We start from the raw sequence: 19,512 nt of genomic DNA on the forward strand, positions 1-19,512 counted from the left end.
TTTGCATTGCATAAGACCATAGGTGGAAACCAGAACCCCATCCATAATTGTCTGAGGTGGGAAGCTTCCACTGGAAAGGACGAGTAGACCAACCTGGAGTGGCTAGAAGAATAGAAGATACTTCGTGAAGAAAGACCAGCAGGAAATATCAGAAACAATAATGACCAGCTGACAGAAGATATTCATATTCATGACCATCCCAAAGAAAGGTGACCCAACAGAATGCAGAATCATCAGACAATATCATTAATATTTCACACAAGTAAAATTTTGCTAAATTTAATTTAAAAATGGCTGCAAATGTATATTGACAGAGAACTGCCTGTAGTTCAAGCTGGATTCAGATGAGGACGTGAAACAAGGGATATCGTTGTTGATGTCAGATAGATCTTGACTGAAAGCAGAGAAAACACAATTGTGTGGATCATGACAAGCTATGGACAACATTGCAGACAATGAGTATTCCAGAACACTTTATTGTGCTCATGAGGAACCTGTACATAAACAGAGAGTTAGCTTTTTGAACAAAGCAAGGAAACACTGAATGGTTTAAAATTAAGAAAAGTATGCCAGAGTTGTATTCTTTTACCATGTTCGTTCAATCTGTACTGAGCACATAATCCGAGAAGCTGAATTATATGAAGAAACAGTGTAGCATCAGGATTGGAGGAAAACTCATTAACAACCTGTGATTTGCAGATGATACAACCTTTCTTGGTGTAAGTGAATAGGATTTATAATACCTACTGATGAAGACTAAAGACCACAGACTTTGGTATAGATTGCATCTTAATGTAATGAAGACAAAAATCCTCACAACAGGAACAATAAACAACATCCATACAAATGGAGAAAAGATTGAAGTTGTCAAAGACTTCATTTTGCTCAAATTAACACTCATGGAAGCAGCAGTCAAAAAATTGCATTAGGCAAATCTGCTGTACAATACCTCTTTAAAGTGTTCAAGAACAAAGATGTCAGTTTGAGGACTAAGGTGCACCTGACCTAAGCCATGGTATTTTCAATAACCTCACATTCATTTGGAAGTTGGACAGTGAATAAGGAAGACTATAGAAGAATTGGTGCATTTTAATTATAGTAATAGAGGAGATTATCAAAATCACCATGCACTACCAAAAGAAGAAACCAATCTATATTGGAAGAAGTACAGTCAGGATGCTCCTTGGAAACCAAGATGGCCAGACTTCATCACTCATACTTCAACATATCACCAGTTCTTAGAGAAGGACATAATGTTTGGTAAAGTGCAGGGTCAGAGAAAAAGAGGAAGACCTCCAATGAGATGGATTGGCACAGTGACAGCAGCAATGAGCTCAAATGTAGCAACGTTGTGAGGTTGGTGCAGAACTGGGCAGTGTTTCACTCTGTGGTGCATAGGGTCGCTATGAGTTGGTACTGACTTGATTGCACTCACAACAACAACAACATAGACTTGAATGAAAATGGAGCCATGGAGTTGAGTTCTGTTTCAGAGTTGAAGGGTGACTAAGTCTCAAGGTTTCGTCAGTCTCTATGCAACAAGCATAGATTTTTTTTTTAAATGATTTTTAGTTTTGATCTACATTTTCCTCCCACTCTATTCAGGACCCTCTATTGTGATCCCTTTCAGAGCAGTTGGTAGTGGCAGCCAAGGACCATATATTTCTTCTGGTCTCAGGGTTTGGAGACTGATGTTCGTATGTCTATTATTTGACTAATTGTTTCCATGTGTCTTTAGTTTTCACACTCTTCTTTCCTCTGGATGTTAGTTGCACCATAGATGATCACTCAGGAACTAAGATCCCAGTCATTTCTCATCAAGGTAAGAGTAGAACATTGTCTTTGTGGGCTATTTTATGTCAACTGACCTTGGTTAGCCTTTAGACTACAGTCCTGAGCCCCAAGGCTTAGAAACTCATTCTCTCAAAGTTATGTCTAAGAAGCTTCTAAAACTTTTCCTCTCTATGCTCCATCACATTCACAGATATATTTGTAGCACCTCTAAACTCTCTCCCTCTCCCTCTGTGAAGCCTCTTTTTCCAGCTCTGTGCCCCTCAAACCTTGGTCACAAAATGTTTTGCCATGGTTTATTATTTCTTTTATCATGCCTTATTAGCATCTCACTTTATTAGACAAGTCACCTGGAGACTTTATCACCCTGAGGTCTAGACATAGCAAAGCCAGATGCTCCCTGGAGACAGCCAGTCAGTCATCTCCTTGCCTTTGGATCCTCTTTCTACCTAGTCATGGTCTTTAACTAATGGGGCTGTTAAAGCCTCCTAGCTTAGTACAGTTCCTTCAGACACTGTCTGACTAGATCACAGCTTCCTAACCCATCCTTCCTCCCTTAGGTAAAGTGAAATACACATTTATATCAACAGACAGAACACATATTGAATATAGAAAATAGAGTGCACATGTAGATTTTTTTTTTTTTCTTACAGCAAGAGTCTAAGATCAGAAGCAGTAACAGACACACTGCAGGAAGATTTTAGTTAGATAAATCAAAGACCTTTAGTAAATGAAAAAAAAAAAAAAGAATCTTAACTATTCATAAAAGTTGTTGGAAGGAAAATAGATCTGGGCTTAGAGTCCCATGACTCTTCCTCTTGTTTGGTGGTGAAACTCTCAAAGGGATGAGAAAGGTGAATTTGTGGGAAAATAAGTGATATTGAGACTGTCTTTTTATAAGGAGCAATAATATACTAATATGTCAAGTTTTTAAATGTTCAAACAGTTAGAAATGAATAGTTATACCTGAAATGAGAGGGTTTTTTATCTGTGTTCTCAGCTTAATAACTCTTTGATTACTTGAAATATTTTCATTCTTGAAGCTTTAACAGCTTGAGTTACTACAAACAATCCAGGGGAAACTATTAAGTTTATACTATGGAGAAACTGTTACATATCCCTCAAGTACCATGGGTTCGTGAGCAACTGAATAAGTTTGAAATAAATTCGCTTCGCTTTTTCAGAGAGAGAGAAAAGTTCCTTTGAGTTTACTTGATAATAAAGTTATCACATTTCATCAAGATATGGATAAAATGTGTTCATGTATAAGCATAAATTTGAAGTTGAGGCCTGAACTTACTGTCAAGACAAGGTAAATTGTTTTTGTTGTTTAATGTTCACATAACTTTTCATAAAATATATTTAAAACCTTAAGAACTAGTCCATATTAAATGATTCAATATCTCACAAATAAAAATGCTACTAAGTCAGTGTCATCTAATTCCTTGTACACCTAATTTATAAAAGGTATGGTTCCTGTTTTTAAATTGTTTATATCAAGTGGCATTTTTCTATTGAAAATAACAGTTTATGTCAAGCTGATTTATATAATAAAAGGATTACATTGTTCTATAAAACTTAAAATCTAATGTAAGGAAGGTTTCAGATGATGTTTGATCTAGTGACTCAGTGAAATCATGAAGAATCCAAAATTATTTGCATCTCTCTGTTCAGACTTGCATGGTTTTACTTCATTATAAGATTGGTGTTTTCTCCAAAACTGAGTCAAATGAAACTATCAGGGCTTACTTTACCATCGTTTTTTGTGGGGGGTTTTCAGCTCCTATCTCCGTACTTGTAGCTCTGTTTCAATTTGTGTAAACCAAGTAATGAAACTCTACCTGCTTATAGGTTTCTAAAAACAAAAAAACTGACCATCATTCATCCAAAACATTTAATACAGAAGATTTGCAACCTTTTCTCAGCCATCCTTGTAGGCATGCCTCTTGGTCCCTCAACTCTTCAGCCCCTTAGCCCCTTAGCCCCTCAGCTCAGCCTCAATCCTCCTCAGGCAAGTGTTACAAAGTTCTTAAGCTCAACCAACAAGTGCACAGAGGCACTTTACTCTGCCAGGAATCCTCCTACCGAAAAGTGTTCAGCTCTCTTGCTCCATGGGTTGGTGTAACCACGGTGCCATCTCATACCAGTCTGATTCTGCTGCTGCCATTTCTTGTGCATTTTCTCTTCTTCTGTGTCTTGTCTTCTCCCAATGCTATCCATTGCTCCACACTAATCTTCTTTTGTTTCCAGCCTTTTGTAGCAGGTTTCCTTAATGCAATATATTGTTTGATTTTTTTAACTGCTGCTTCTATGAGTGTTCACTGTAGATACAAACAAAATTAAGTATAGTAACTTCAATTTTTGTCCACTTATCTCAAGCTGGGGGAACTGAAGAAAAAATTCAAGCCTCAACATTCATTACTGAAAGAGTCTTTGGGCAAATTATTGAATGATGCAGAAAGCATTAAGAGAAGATGGAAGGAATACAGAGTCACTGTACCAAAAGGAAATGGTTAATGTTCAACCATTTCAAGAGGTAGCATATGATCAAGAGCCAATGATGCTGAAGGAGGAAGTCCAAGGTGCATTGAAGGAATTGGCAAAGAACAAGGCACCAGGATTTGATGGAAGGAAAATTGAAATCTTTCAAGAAAGTGAGGTGACACAGGAGGCACTCACTCATCTCTGCCAAGAAATTTGGAAGACAACTATCTGGCTGACTGATTGGAAGAGATCCGTATTTGTGCCCATTCCAAAGAGAGGTGACACAACGGAATGCAGAAATCATTGGACAATCTCTTTGATATCCCATGCGAGTAAAGTTTTATTAAAGGTAATACAGAAATGGCTGCAAGCATACATTGACAGAGACCTTCCAGAGGTTCAAGCCAGATTCAGAAGAGGCCATGGAATGAGAGATATCATTGCTGATGTCCAATGGATCTTGGCTGAAAGCAGAGACTATCAGAAAGATGTTTACCTTTGCTTAATTGACCATGCAAAGGCTTTCAATTGTGTGGATCATGACAAGCTATGGACAACATTGTGAAGTATGAGTATTCCGGAACACTTAATTGTACTCATTAGGAATCTGTACCTGGACCAAGAGGCAGTTGTTCGAACAGAACATGAGAACACTGACTGGTTTAAAATTAAGAAAGGTGTGCAACACAGTTGTATTCTTTCACCATAGTTATTCAACCTGTATCCTGAGCAAATAATCCAAGAAGCTGGGTTCTATGAAGAAAAACATGGCATCAGGATTGGAGGAAGTCTCATTAACAACCTGTGATATGCAGATGATACAACCTTGCTTGCTAAAAGTGAAGAGGACTTAAAACAGTTACTGATGAAGATCAAAGAGCACAGCCTTCACTATGGATTACATCTCAATGTAAAGAAAACAAAAATCCTCACCACTGGACCAATAAACAACATTTTTATCAACAGAGAAAAGATTGAAGTTGTTGAGGACTTCATTCTTCTTGGATCAACTATCAACATTCACAGAAGCAGCACAAGAAATCAAATGAAGTATTGCATTAGGCAAATCTGCTGCACAGAAACTTTTTAAAATGTTCAAGAGCAAAGATGTCAGCTTGAGGACTAACGTGCACCTGACCCAAGCCATGGTATTTTCAATAGACTCATATGCATGCTAAAGCTGGACAGTGAATAAGGAAGACCATAGAAGAATTGATGCATATGAGTTATGGTGTGGGAGGAGACTATTGAAAGTGCCATGGGCTGCCCATAGAACCAACAGATTTGTATTGGAAGAAGTGCAGCCAGAGTGCTCCTTGGAGGCCAAGATGGCCAAATTTCATGTCTCATACTCCTAACATATTCAGGAAGGACCAGTCACTGGAGAAGAATATCATGTTTGGTAAGGTGGCGGGTCAAAGAAAAAGGTGAAGACCCCCAACGAGATGGATTGGCCAAGTGGCAGCATTGATGGACTCAAGCATGGCAACAGCAGTGAGGTTGGCCCAGGATCTGGCAGTTTCATTCGGCTGTGCATAAGATCGCTATGAATCGGTACCAACTCGATAGCACCTAACAACAACAACAACATTGTGATGTTATTTATTGGTCCAGTCACGACGATTTTCATTTTCTTTACATTGAAGTGTAATCCATACTGAAGGCTGCAGTCTTCATATTTCATCAGCAAGTATTTTAAGTCCACTTTGCTTCCAGCAAGAAAAGTTGTGTCATCTCTACATCAAGTTATTAATGAGTCTTTCTCCAACTTGATGCCACATTCCTCTTCATATAATCCACCTTCTCGGATTATTTGTTCAGCATACAAACTGATTAAGTTTGGTGAAAGTATATAACCCTGGTGCACACCTTTCCTGATTTTAAACCATTCAGAATCCCCTTGTTCTTGTTGAACAATTGCCTCTTGATCTATGTATAGGCTCCTCATATGCATAAGTAAGTGTTCTAGAATATCCATTCTTCACAGTGTTATCCATAGTTTGTTATGACACACACACAGAGGACAGAAAGGAGAAATATTACTCCTGTCTATCTTGCTTTCCAAGGTAACTGTAACAACTTAAGTTGTTACAAACAAGTCCTTCCACTGTGAATTGAATTATAAATAATATTCAATTTTATTTGTTTACATTTTAAAATTTTACTCATTTATGCGGTTGTGGCACTGTAGGATAAACCTTGATCTTTTAACCATAAGTTCAGCTGTTCTAACCCACCAGTTGCTCCTCAGATACCTTATATAGTATCACTATGTGTCGGAACAGACTCGACCAATTTATATTTGCGTTGGTTCTCAAAAATTACATATTATAAATTGAATTTGTGATATAAAAAAATGTATGAAATGTGATTTAGACAGATGTGACTAAAAATGTTTTTGGTAGATTGCATGTTCTTCCAGCCATTCACATGTCCACAGAATTTCCCATTGCATTTTCTTACAATTCCTGGCCAGGCTCCCTAGCAAACTCACTCCTCACCACACTCTTTCACCCCTACTGCATTTCCCAGCCTGGCCTCATATTCTCACCAGTGTACACGTCCTTATAAACGTCGTTAATGTATAATTTGCCTACAATAGAATGTATCCATTTTGAGTATAGTTCAGTGGGGTTTGAGGAGTAACATACACCCACGTGGAGTCCCTGGGTGGTGTGAATAACCAAGCACTCTACTGCTAGCTGAAAGGTTGTAGTTCATAGTCCATCCAAAGACACCTTGGAAAAAAGATCTGATGTTCTACTTCTGGGAAATCAGCCATTGGCAACCCTGTGGAGCACAGCTCTAACTTACACATGTGGGATCATCATGGGAACAACTATTTTGGTTTGGTTTGGTTTTATACCCACATAACTGCTACCACTACAGTTAAAATATAGAACATTTTCATCACTCCAAAAATGTCCCTCTGCCCCCTCTATCAACAGCATGGGAATTTACTTTTTAAAAAAATCATATGCCATTTATTTGAACATTTTAAAATTGTGGTAACATGGAAAAGCATCTGCTCACTTGCCATAAGCAACACGTAGATCTTCAATTCTTCATGTCAAAGTAGATAGCACTTCTCTAAGTATCGGTTTAGCACAGACTAGCTAGTAATCAGAAGTCATTGACACAGAGCCTCCAATCCTGACTATCATTTGAAGCGTAGCATCCACCCCAAAGTATGGATGGTAAATAGATATTTTAATTTACTTGATGTGTTCTGAAATTACAAGCGTCTCTATGAAGACTACTAAGGAAGGTATTTAACATAGATAAGGATGGGGACGAAACCAAAGTAAAAAGACAAAAATACTGCAAAAATAATTGAGACATTTCATTTATGTAAAATTACATATGCATAGAAATTAAACATAATATTTAAGCACAGAAAATATTACAGAGATACCCCAATTCTTACAAAGCTTTTAAAAGTCTCTTACTGAGTTCCTTTCATAACATTTCTTATTTTATGTCTCATCAAATTCTTTTTCTTTCTATCTGAACAGCGGGGAGAGGAACTAACTAAAGTCTAAAATAGATTGTTGACAGATAGAAATCAAGACTGAGGTGTGGAGTGAAAAGTGCTTCCTCAGCCTGGAGATGAACATTCTCCTCTCAAAGTACTTCCCTGCCTGCCCCTCCAAAGATCAATAATAGATCAGTCAATGGCTTCTCTGCACTTCATAGAGAAGTAGAAAGTCAGAAACCAAGTCTAGGTTCTAAACTTTGCTGTCATTCCAACAGGTGAAATCTGTGAAAATATTCTTGGATCAATAGGCACTTTCAGCAGGCGTAAGGAGGGAGGGCTCTGGTGGCTCATTGCTAAAATCTTGCTTTCAAAACAGAGACCCATGGGATTCCCAGCCAGTTGAGTGTATCTCATACACAGTCATTATCCATCTGTCAGTGCAGGTGTCTTGTTGCTATGATGTCAGCACACCATCCAGACTAAAACAGACTAGGAAAAAAAATGCCTAGAAATATATTTCTGAAAATCAGACAATGGATCACAACAGTCAGATCACCAACTATCATGGGGATGGGAAGGACGATTGACTGAACAGAAGCTAACAATACCAATTCAGCTAGCTTACTGCAAGGGAGCCAGTGTTCAGAGAACTCGTGATTTCTGTTACTCATCTACTTCCATGGAGTTGATTTCAACTCATAGCTACCCTATATAGGGTTTCCAAGACTGTAAATTTTTATTGGAGCACCCAGCCTCATCTTTCTCCTGAAAAGTGGCTGGGGGCACGGGGGGAGAGGTTGAACCACCAACCTTGCAGTTAGCAATGCAACACCTATCCACAGTGCCACCAAATCATGTTGTGATTTCTAGTACAACTCCTTAATAAAGTGTAAAATCTGATGCATACCATTAGAAAATGTAACTATGACTGAAGCTATACTACAAAAAAAAAAACATTGGTAAGGAAATCTTTAAAATGCATAATTGTGCATCAAATGACCAATGGTCTTTTACTTGATTGCGATTGCGGTTATGTGCAGTAGAGTCAGTTCTAACTCATAGCAACCCTGTACAGGGTTTCCGAGGCTATAAATCTTTATGGGAGCATAAAGCCTCATCTTTCTGACGCAGAACAGCTGCTAGTTTCGAACTGCGACCTTGAGGTTAGCAGCCCAATTTGTAACCACTACGCTACTAGAACTCCTTACTTTGTCAATTTTTAAATGATGCTAATAAAAATGCAAGAAATTGAAAAGAATAAAATTATCCATAATCTTACATCCCCAAGGAGTCCTGGTGTAGCACTGTGGATTAATGCACTGGATTGCAAGATCAGTTTGAACTGCAAGGTCAGTGGTTCAAACTCACCAGCTGCTCCTTGGAAACCCGATACAGGGTCACTATGGGTCGGAACCAACGCAATAACACTTAACAACAACAACAACAACAACCTCCCCAAACCTGTTAATGTTTTGATAATATTCCTTTTGGAATTTTGTTTAGCATTTTGTTGTTGGTTCCTATTCATAGTGACCATGCGTACCATTTCCAAGGAGCAACTGATACGAACTACCAACCTTATGGCTAGCAGTCCAATGCTTATCCTACAGAACCATAACATACTTGTAATCAAAATGTATAGAACATTTGTATCCTGATTTTCCACTTAATATTGCAACATACTAATTTTCCATATCATAACTTTTTATGAACTTTATTTTTTAAACCAACATCCATCTGTCAGTTTGTCATACCGTGGTAGCTTTTGTTGCCGTGATGTTGGAAGCTATGCCACTGCTCTTTTAAATAGCAACCAGGGTACACCCATGGTGGACAGATTTAAGCTAAGCTTCCAGACTAAGACAGACTAGGAAGAAGCAGAGGTGGGTTACTTGCAAATGTTAAGCCACTGAAAACCTTATGAATAGCAGTAGAGCACTATCAAAATTCACCAGAGTATTGAATATTGAAACATGATGAATAACACCAGAATATTGTCAGATATACTGCCAAAAGATGAGTCCCTCAGGTCAAAAACACTCAAAATACAACTAGGAAAGAGCTGTCTCCAGAAATTAGAGTTGATCCTGATGACACCAATGGAGTACAGCTTTCCGAACCTTCATTTGCTGATGGCACACAACTCAAAGTGAGGAGAAACAGTAGTAAATATCTATTAATAATCACCAGCTGCTCCTTGGAAAGTATGAAGTATATGACTCTAGGAAAATCAGAAGTTGTCAAAAATGAAATGGAATTCATTAAGATCAATACTAGTGAATTAAAATGGTCTGGTATTAGCCATTTTGAATATGACAAATAATATGGCTTAATATGCTGGGAATAATAAATGGAAGAGAAAGGGAGCTGCATTCATCATTAAAAAGAACATTTCAAGAAAAATCTTGAAGGATAATACTGCCTGTGATAGGATAATGTCCATATGCCTACAAGGAAGACGAATTAATACCACCATTATTCAAATTTACATGCCAACCACTAAAACCACTGATGGTAAAATTGAAGCATTCTACCAACTTCTTCAATGTGAAATTGATCACACATGCAATCAATATATATTGATAATTACTGGTGATTGGAATACAAAAGTTGGACTACTTCACTACCAGAGTCCCTAAAGTTTGGATCCGTAGGTGGGAAATAAGGCCTTGGTAATAGAAATAGTACTGGAGATCACATGATAGAAGTTTGCAAGACCAATGACTTATATTGTAAATACCTTTTTTAAAAGAACATAAAAGACCTCTATGAGCAGGGACCTCCCCTGATGGTATACACAAAAATCAAAATGACTAAATCTGTGAGAGGAGATGGTGGAAAAGTTCCATATCATCAACCTAAACAAGGTCAGGGGAGGACTGTGGAGTAGAATATCAATTACTCAAATGAAAATTAAAGCAAGTCCATGAGAGTGAATATTTGAGCTTGAGGATATGACACCTGAATTTAGAGACCATTTCAAGAACAGATTTGATGCTTTAGACATTAATGATCCAAGACCAGAAGAGTGGTGGTATGACATCAAGAACATCACACAGAAAGAAAGCAAAAGATCATTTAGAAGACAAGAAAGAAAGAAAAAACAAAATGTATATCAGAAGAGACTCTGAAACTTGCTCTCCAGCATAAAGATGCTAAAGAAAACGGAAGAAATGAGGAGGTAAAGATGAACAAAAATATCAAAGGGCACCTCGAGAAGACAAAGTCAAGTGTTATAATAAAAATGTGCAAAAACCTGGAATTAGAAAACTGAAATGGAACAGCAATTATCAGCCTGAAAGAACTGAAGAAAAATTCAAGCCATGCCTTGCAATTTTGAAGGATTCTATGGGTAAAATATTGAACGATGCAGAAAGCTTCAAAGGAAGATGGAAGGGATACAGTCACTATACAAAAAGGAAATGGTCGATGTTCAACCATTTCAAGAGGTAACATATGATCAAGAGCCAATGGTACTGAAAGAAGAAGTCCAAAGTGCACTAAAGGCACTGGCAGAGAACAAGGCTTCAGGAACTGACAGAATGCAAACTGATGCAGCACTGAATACACTCATTCATCTGGGCCAAGAAATTTGGAAGATGCTTGCCTGATGAACGGATTGGAAGAGATCCACATTTGTGCCCATTCCAAAAAAAGCTGACTCAACAGAATGTGGATATCAGTAGACAATATCAGTATCTCACACAAGTAAAATTTTGCTAAAGCTAATTTAAAAATTACTGCAATTGATAGGGAATGGCTAGTGGTTCAAACTGGATTCAAACGAGGATGTAGAACAAAGGATATCATTAATGATGCTAAATAGATCTTGGCTGAAAGTAGAGAATACCAGGAAGATGTTTACCTGTGCTTTATTGACTATGCAAAGGCTTTTGACTGTGTGGATCATGACAAGCTATGGACAACATTGTAGAGAATGAGTGTTCCAGAGCACTTAATAGTGTTCATGAGGAACCTGTACACAGACCAAGAGGCAGTCTTCAGTATAGAACAAGGGAACACTGAATGTTTTTAAATTAGCAAAGGTGTGCAGCAGCGTTGTATTCTTTCGCCATATTTATTCAATCTGTATGCTGAGCAAATCATCTGAGAAATTGGATTATATGAAGGAAAATGTGGCTTCAGGATTGGAGGAAGACTAATTAACAACCTGTGGTTTGCAGATGATACAACCTTGCTTCCTGAAAGCACAGAGGACTTAAAATACTTACTGATGAAGATCAATTTGGTATGGGTTGCACCTCAACATAAGGAAAACAAAAATCCTCACCACAGGACCAATAAATTACATCCATATAAATGGAGAAAAGATTGAAGTTGCTGAAGACTTCATTTTGCTCAGATCAACCATCAATATTTATGGAAATAGCAGTCAAGAAATCAAACGCTGTATACATTAGGCATATCTGTTGCATAAGAACTCTTTAAAGTGTTGAAGAGCAAAGATGTCAGTTTGAGGTATGGCTGACCCACACGATAGTATTTTCAATAGTCTCAAATGTATGCAAAAGTTGGACAGTGAGTAAGGAAGACCGTAGACGAATTGTTGCATTTGAGTTATGGTGTTGAAGAAGAATATTAAAAGTACCATGGAGCAATAGAAGAACAAACAGATCTGTGTTGAAAAAAGTATAGCCAGAATGCTCTTGTGAAGCCAGAATGGTGACACGTAGTCTCACATACTTGGATACATTATGAGAAGGGACCAGTTCCTGGAGAAGGACATCATGCTTGATAAAATAGAGGATCAAGGAAAAAGAGGAAGACCCCCAATGACATGGATTGGCACACTGGCAGCAAAATGGGCTCAAATTTGACAATGATTGTGAGGATGGCGCAGGACCAGACAATGTTTCATTCTGATGTGTATAAGGTCACTATAATCAGAACTGACTGGACAGCACCTAACAACAACACTTTTTAATAACTATGAGCTCTGGTAGCGTAGTGGTTACGAATAGGGCTGCGAAACTTAAGGTCCGCAGTTCAAAACTAGCTGCTCCATGAGAGAAAGATGGGGCTTTCTGCTCCCATAAAGATTTACAGCCTCGGAAACCCTGTACAGGGTACCTATGGGTCAGAACTGACTCAACGGCACTTAACAACAGCAATAACAATCACACTTGAGTTCCACAGGTGTAATACCTCTACCAGATAGGCTGGTGGGTTCAAATCTTTCGGTTAATCACTGTGCTATCACAATTGCTTTCAAAATTTTATATTACTTTCATTTTTAAAAAGATAGGCCATACTGGAAAAAGAATATAACCAGTGGAAGAAGTTCAAATTTTTAAAAGGCTTAAGAATCAGGGCTAGATGAAGATAGGCAGATGTGGCCCATCATAGAGGAATGGATACAAGAGACTTACTCAGGAATAAGTGTTGTACAGAAGAGAATCTCACATTTTTTAGTGCTAAGATGTAAAGAATTTCCCATAGCACAGGAAAACTTTCTCTTTTAGGCTTCATTACCCTTTCTATTGTTAAGACTAAACACATACAATATTAAATTCTGTCCTAGAGACGTTTGGCTAAATATGTGGATGTCCAGGGCCAAAAATACATTCATTGATTTCGGGATTAGAAGCTATTTATATACTTTTATAAAAGATATTTCTGTTCACCTTGAAGCCCTGGTACTCTTGATACAGTGGATGTTGGGGACACCTGTCTCACAGCTGAACAGAAATAGGATCCTTGAAGTCATTAGAGCAGCAGATCGGGATTGTTGCCCACCATCAGCCTGCTCCTGATGAGTTGATGCTCTCAGGAACACTGGATCAGGTTTTTCAGAGCAGAATCTGCAAGGGCTCAATAGGGGTCCTTGGGGAGCAAGAAATTTTCATGCAGCACAAAAGATTTGGGAGGGGAAACAGTAAAAGCTAGTGTCAGAGCAACTAGAATAAATATTTATGTTGCCAAAATCATTGAGATCCTGTAAACTAATTTAACAATGAGCAGAAAGCTTTTATTTCTCCACAAAAGACCTATGATTTCTGTAACTGGTGGCTGCCCAAGAAATAGCCTTAGTTGCTATTGGCTTTAAGGTGTTAATTTACCTACCTTTGAACTATACTGTTTGCCATGTGGAATTTCATCAATTTTGTTTGTTTGGGGCTCTTTGCACATGAGAATGTTGTTGTTGTTAAGTACCGTGGAGTCAGTTCCGACTCATAGTAACCCTGTACAGTGTTTCTTAGGCTGCAAATCTTTACAGGAGCAGAAAGCCTCATCTTTCTCCCTTGGAATAGCTGGCAGTTTTGAACTACTGACCATGAGATTAGCAGCCCGATTCGTAACCACTACGCTACACATGAGAATATGTGTGACCAACTGTGCATTTACCTAGACAGTACTTTTCTCCTTGGCATTTTATTTCATTGGAATTTTTTGAAGGTACTATATTATAAATATAAATATATATGTCTCAATTTGGATAGACAATTTATTTGGCTGCTATTATCCAATGCCACATAAAGGGCAGTGGGAGTGGAAGGCAGGAAACAGGAGCTAAGGGAGCTGTGAATTTGCCAGTAGCTTGACTACAATTAGGTGTCTGGGGAGAAGCTGTTTGTTCAGAGGAGGAGATAGATAGAAGTAATAACAGGAAACCAAGGACTGGAAAAGAGCCTTTCTAACAGCTAAAAGGAGGAGTGGTCAGAGTTAAACACCAGGTAGGACAAGAGAGCAAATTGCTAGCTGGCACCTAAGAGGAGACTTCCCTAGAATGTGATTTTACCTTGGGAGGGTTGTTGAAAGAAGACAGCTCTTTCCACACGGTTTCACTATAGAACACTCACTACAGCTGATGGATGGATGGGTGGGTGGGTGGGAGGACGGGTGTGTTGTTTTATAGGAATACAGCAGCTATTTAGGGGCACCAAAGAAGTCCTCTGACCCAAATAATCATGTCTATAGATCTTCAGGGATATTACCTTTAGAAATTCTTTCCTTTAGACTTTTCAATGTGAGTCCTTGAATATCTGGATCAAAATAAGCATTTTTTAAAACTTGTGGGTGTTGGCCCCAAGAATCTATAGTTTAAGAAGTCCCCAGGTGAGTTTTATACACACTGTCCCTTAGCAGGCGTAAACTCAACACTGAATGTAACATTCTTTCTAAAAGACTGCCCTCTGAAAGTCAGATAGAAAGATATTAGGACAAGGAATGTTATATTTGACGGTAGGGAGAGAAGGCTTCTCTCTCTCTGAGTGTCAGTGGAGGGTCCAAGACAACCAGGTCCTTGAAAGTTACCTTATAATCAACTGTTCCAGTTTGCTTAAGTGCCTTCTGGAGACAGACTTAGAATACTAAAAGGGTAAATCTCAGGCAAACCAAGGTGACTGGTCACTCACGCAGAAGTTGGGTAGATGAGGGAGAAACCCCATGCAAAGAAAAAGCAGAGTGATGGGAACAACAGTAAAGAATTTTAAGGAAAACATAACTATTAGCTGTCAAATTCAACTGACAGGCAAGTCAAATGAGGGCTGAGAATTGGCCCCTGGACAGAAAGGTCATATGGGATCTCAACAAGAAAAGTTTTACTGAAAGGTGCAAGGACTAAACAGATTGATTTTAGTGGTGGTTTGCAAGAGAATTGAAGAGAGAAATTAGAGCAAAATATAAACAATTCTTTAAGGAGTTTTCCCGTGTAAAAGCGGTATTTATTTATTTATTTATTTATTTATTTTTTAGTCATAGCAGGAAGGGATACAAAGAGAAGGTTGGTTGTCTTTCTCTTTTTTTTTTCTTCAGTGGGTAGGAGAGATAAAGTATGTTACATACTAATGGAAATAATTCAGTGAAGAAACATCACTGGAACAGTATCCTTGGAAATAGGGTTTCCAAAGAGTGGTTGGTGGCTTTGAACCACTGACCTTGTGGTCAGCATTTCAGTGCTTATCCTACAGTGACACAAGTGAGAAAGACTGGTATATCTAAGGATAACTGGGCCTTTACTTAGTGAGGAGAAAAATAGACAGATATTCTACCCTCTGTAACATGGCAGGGAGAGATGCACACAGGTCTATTTAGTGATGTAGCGGGTAGGTTTATCAAAATTTTCTTCTGATTACTTCTATTTTCCTCTATTTTCTGTATAACTTGATTTAAAGTTAGTTGTGGCCTCACCTTCTCTACTACCGAAAGTAAGCTCCTTAAGGTCATAGGTTGTATTTTTTTTAATCCCTATCTTCCGTATTGAGGAGTCCTGTTGTAGCACTGTAGGATAAACACTGGACTGCTAACCACAGGGTTGGCAGTTCAAACCCATCAGTCACTCCTTGGAAACACTACCCAGGGTTGCTATGAGTTGGGACCGACTCTATGACACTTAAGCACAACATATTCCTCACTGAAGAAGCCCTGGTGGTTCTATGGGTTAGCAGTTGGGCTGCTAATGACAAGATTAGCTGTTCAGACTCACTAGTCACTCAGCTGTCTGCTCCTGTAAAGATCTGCAGGTTTGACAATCCAATATACTGCTGCTATGAGTCAGAATCAACTCAATGGCAGTGGGTTTGCTGTTTGGATTTAGGATTTCCAATTCAGCCTAACACTATCAATGCCGTAAAATAGGAGGTACTTAGAATTTTTCTTTTTCTTTTTTAATTTTTATTGTGAATTATATGGTAGTTTATATGGGAAAACATTAGCTTTACATTCATCCTATCTTATTTTGTTTCATTGCAATAATTACAATTCCCAGCATGCATCATCATACAGCCAGAGGGTACATCCCACACGCCTGCCCTTTGGCCATCAACACACGGACCCTCTCCCTTCCAGAGTTCAGTCCCCAGCAGCTCCATCTCTCCATGTCATCGTCTCTACCTCCATCTCTGATGTTGCTGCTTCTCTGGATAGGGTCCCACACTCTGTTCTTTACCCTTGATGGTCCCTGGGTCCTCCACTCCTGGACTGCAAGATCAGCCACTCCCTTCCTTTTATTACAAAATGTCTACCTTTACATTTGCAACACTCGCAATCAGTCCTGATAGCAAGTACTCACTATTGAATCACAAGAGTCTTACCCCATCTCCTTTCACCAGTCCCATCCAGACAGGTTGGAAACCACTCAGTGGAGAGTCTACCTTCTCCCATATCCTCTGAAACTAGGCTCCTTCTTGAAAGCTTGTAAGCCAGTCACTTCATGCCTTTGTAGCCCCTCCCTCCCCCATTTTGGGTATTTAATGCCTAAAGTGCCCATCCCTGTCAACCCTGTGGGAATGATCCTCGCTGTGAAGATTCAGTCCCTCTTTTGAGCTACTACATCCACAAGCATAGGTCAAGTTCATCAAATTATAGCAGATTACTCTTTTTTTTCCTCTTCTTTCTTCCTCTAGTCGAGTTCTGGTCATCCAGCCATTGAAGCCAGGTCAAATGGGTACTATCTGAAAGTATAGGTGTTCTTTAGATTTCTTCTTAAACAAAAGATTCCAGAAGCCCCAGAGGATTCTCCTGAGATTTATCCATGGAACAGAGGCTCCTAGAATGAGGTCGGTGGTACTGGGAGACAGAGCCAGGTCAGTTTTCCACCTCTAAGAAAGGCTGGGGGGCTCCATGAAATGGTATATGAAAACTAGTCCTCCAGCTCCAACCATGGACTCCTTCCTCACAGACAAAGTATAAATGCTTTCATTTATTCACTTGACAGATACTGAGGCCCTAGTAAACTCTACCTAAAGAATGCAATAAAGTGGACATAGTTAGACCAAAAAAGAATATGAGCTAAAATATATTGACTGCTTATATTTTAGGTACTGTTTTAAGAGCTTTGGTTGTGGTGGTTATATGCCATCGAGTCAGTTCCAACTCATAGTGACCCTATATAAATATTCTGAGACTATAAATCTTAACAGGAACCAAAAAACTCATCTTTCTCCCTCAGAATGGCTGGTGGATTCAAACAGCTGACCTTGTGATAAGCAACCCAACTCATAACCCTCTGTGCTACCAGAGATCCCTAAGAAATTTACATGTCTCATTCATTACTATAACAATTTCCTATGGTAGGTGCTATTAAAATCATTGGAGTCCTGGAGTAGCATTGTGGGATAATGCACTAGACCTCAAGGTCAGTTTGAACCACAAGGTTGGTGGTTCAAACTCACTAAACGCTTATCGGAAACCCTATCCAGAGTTGCTATGGGTCGGAACCGACTGGATGGCGCTTAACAACAACATTATAATTACTATCCCATTTTATAAATGGTACACAGGATTATATAATTTACCAAGAATGGATACTGAAAGATATATAACCTTGAGTCTGGAGAAGTTACTTACTTCACTTTAAGGGAGCAAAAGTATGTCCTGCCTCAGAAATATCACACCCATTGAAATTCCCAAATCTTAGTCTTCCCTTTGGGTAAAAGTGTTGAGAACAACTTTACAATGGAAATCAGTTAAGCATCACACCATAAAATTTAATTATCCCAGGAGGACGGTACACAGACTCAGAGTCAGAAGACTTGGGATCTACTCAGGCTTCGCTATTTACATATGTGAATCATTTAACCTCTTGGAACCTCTTTCTGTTTTCATCTTGTTTAGAATCCTTATTGTGAAAATTTGGGATACTCATGCCTGTGCTGCCTGCCATATAAGAATCATAAGGCAAAACATGAGAACTGTCTCCTAAAACATAAAGTGCTAAATACATCAGAGATTATAGAAGACTAAAATTAGAATGACCTGTTGCTGTAGTCAATTCCAAATCACAGCAACCCTGTATAGGGTTTCTGAGAAGCAGCTGAGGGGTTTGAACTGCAAACCTTGTGGTTCAAAGTCCAGTTCTTATCTTACAGGTCCACGCCAGGAGTCCATAACAGGCTTATAGAACAGAGTAGAACTGCCCCATAGGGTTTCCAAGGCTGTAATCTTGACAAGGGCAGATTACCACCTCTGTCTCCCAGGAAGCGGCTGGTGGCTTGGCACCACTGACCTCTAGGTTTGCAGTTAAGCACGTAACCACTGTACTACAATAGGAATAGCACAAGGAAAAGTTCATGGTCCCACAGGAACTTCATGTCCAAATGAGATCATGCCAACAAAAATGGTCTAAAAGTGATTGGAACAACAGGTGCAAAAACGCACAAAGGAAGAAAATGTCTAGGAGTCCACACCAACCAGAGTCAATTGCTATAGTCACTGTTAAGTTAGAGTGGACTCAATGGAGCTGAGTTTAGGAGGACATACTCTGCCAACCAGTACCGACTGCTTTGGTCTGGGGTGGGTTATAGCTAATTCAGCTGAGATAGTACTCAGCAGATCTCCAGGGCCAAGAGCCATCTGGCTCAGCGACCTCTCTTGTCTGAATTAGAAATAGGCATTTCTATTCCTTAAGACCTCTCATAAAATGGTCCTGATAGATGCGGGTAAGTCAAAAAGGATTATTAGAAATCATAGAAACCTTTATTAAATAAAAATGTCAAAATGTGAAGCTATTGTTTCTCAACATATCCTCGATCTAGGTCTATATGTTTTTGAAGGCAGTGTTTCTCTGTCTCTCTAACCCTTTCTTAAAGAATTCTGCACTCTGATTCATATCACGTAAAAATGGCAGTTTTCTCATCCTTGAGGGACACAGAATCTGTTCCTTTTAACTGTTCTTTGAATTTGCATGACAGGGGAGGTTCTGAAGCGCAAAGATCAGGGCTATAGTGTGAATGGGACAAGGTTTCCCGGTGAAATTCTCACAGGAGAATAAGCAATTGCATTGTTTGATGGGGAAAAAA

The sequence above is a fragment of the Chrysochloris asiatica genome, unplaced genomic scaffold, assembly GCF_000296735.1.
Source record: "Chrysochloris asiatica unplaced genomic scaffold, ChrAsi1.0 scaffold00111, whole genome shotgun sequence".
Lineage (NCBI taxonomy): Eukaryota > Metazoa > Chordata > Mammalia > Afrosoricida > Chrysochloridae > Chrysochloris > Chrysochloris asiatica.